Consider the following 2,024-nt stretch of genomic DNA (forward strand, 5'->3'; position numbering starts at 1 on the left):
CAAAGTGATGAATTCTTTAACGAAGCCATTCTCAGAAACTACCTAACCGAAAAATCTGAACAAAATCATAAAGCTTCCTCTATACGGTACCCAGGCCTCAAAATACTCTCCATATCGATATCTGTTCAAATTAAGTTGATAATAGTATATTACCGTATTTTTGGGAAAATTGAGTAAAACCCCCTTAAGTTTATGTCAGAGTTATAAAACTTAATAGTAGTATAAAATATAATATGAAGCATATTATCTCTAAGTTTGATCAAAATCATACTATTAGTAACAAAGTTACAGTAGCTCAAAGTTGCCTTACCCTGTAAATTTACAACCCGAAGTACTAAATCTGATATCCTAAATGCATATTCTTAACGGGCTACGTACAAATGGGATAGTTCTACACTCAAATATACTCACACAAGAAACAAACAAAACCTTTCATACCTGAAGCGCCCAGCTTCCGGTTTCCCGACTTGTTTTTATTTTCTATCTTCCAATATGAAGCGAAATGATTCCTGTTCAGTTCGTCAGATATGAACCTTTCCATAGTTCTGTGACGTAAACATCGATTAATACTGATTTGGTGACATATGTACATATATTTAGATGCAATGCAAGAAGCTTTCTAGTGGTCGGGTATGCAATTAAGATCAAAATAAGGGATTGCATGCAAGAAAATTACTAAACGCATTCATTTTCTTCCACCTAAGAGCCTTTGATACGGATGAAATGACCAACAAATCGGAAACTTTTTAGGGGATTACACAATATCTTCAAGAACAAAATGCTTTAGTTGTATTAATGACAAAGAGGAAAGTGGTTAATCTACGAATGCCACAGAATTCTTATTAGTAAATGTGGCAAAGGCATCTAATCCCACATAAATTTATAAGTGTCATAATTTCATTTTTTCCACCTTCACATATGAATCAAAACACATTGAATAGCGAATAAAATCAATAAACTATCTCAATAAGAGGATTTTCTAATTTTAGAAGGAGTTATCTCACCGTTATACTATTTTAAACATTAATTTTTCACGATTTTATGGTTAGTGTATTTTCAAAACACATGGCGCCGTGGCTTAGTTGGTTAAAGCGCCTGTCTAGTAAACAGGAGATCGTGAGTTCGAATCTCGCCGGGGCCTACTCTGTGGAGAGTTGTCATCTATTTTTGATGCATGCCAGAAGATACAAAATACTTTGGCAATGATAGAAACAAAAGTACCAGGAAATAGATAGTACGCTGTACATCAAGAGAATGAATGTCAACATCACTAAGCTTATGAGCATAATCCATAAGTTCTGTGGAAGGTTTTACAAATTTTCTTTAATCAGCTACTCTGCGATTTTAATTAATTAAAGATGGAATGTTATCTTAACAACAATGAAAACATTTATACATGGTTATGCCCCGCACCAAGCGTATCTTTAGTACCTACAATTGTCCGAATAAACCACATCTCAGGAAATGATACATTTGTTCATGTCTGCATACGAATATCTGCATAATAAACAAACTTGATTTTATGCGATTTCGAAATATGTAAATTTCTAAAGACCACAATATATTTATATGAATATGAGCACATTCGAGCATTTTTCTCTCATTTAATTTTATGCTATGTTGTGAGCTGGCACGCAATGCAACACTAACTGCTGTGAAATGGAAATGACTAAGTCGCAAAATATCGCGTTCTGCACTTATTCAATCTTTCAATTGCCCATTTAGCACCTAATCGAATCCGTTTAATTATTTGTTAAAATGCTAATTTATCAACGCAGGCACGTTGATATCATTAATCTTTTTTTATAGTTATGGGGAGGCACTGATTCAGAAGCAGTGATAAGAATTGTACGGAGATAATGGACATTCGGATTATGAATTTAAAGCCGTCCGTACGCTTGTTATTTTTAGATACAGATGTCTGCGCAAACGTACGGTAGGAATAATATTTTAGGAATTATTTTACATGAAAGTTGACTGTGTCTAAATATAAGTCCGGGTAATAAATTTATATGGATATCAAT

At 33.6% G+C, this 2,024-nt stretch overlaps 1 non-coding gene across 1 annotated transcript; it reads left to right on the forward strand.

Moving 5' to 3' along the window:
- Positions 1-1,067: 1,067 nt before the first annotated feature.
- Positions 1,068-1,141, forward strand: Trnat-agu. Its single transcript has one exon. It is a non-coding gene; the product is annotated as a tRNA-Thr (tRNA).
- Positions 1,142-2,024: the final 883 nt, after the last annotated feature.

The sequence above is a fragment of the Hermetia illucens genome, chromosome 6 (genome assembly GCF_905115235.1).
Source record: "Hermetia illucens chromosome 6, iHerIll2.2.curated.20191125, whole genome shotgun sequence".
Classification (NCBI taxonomy): Eukaryota; Metazoa; Arthropoda; class Insecta; order Diptera; family Stratiomyidae; genus Hermetia; species Hermetia illucens.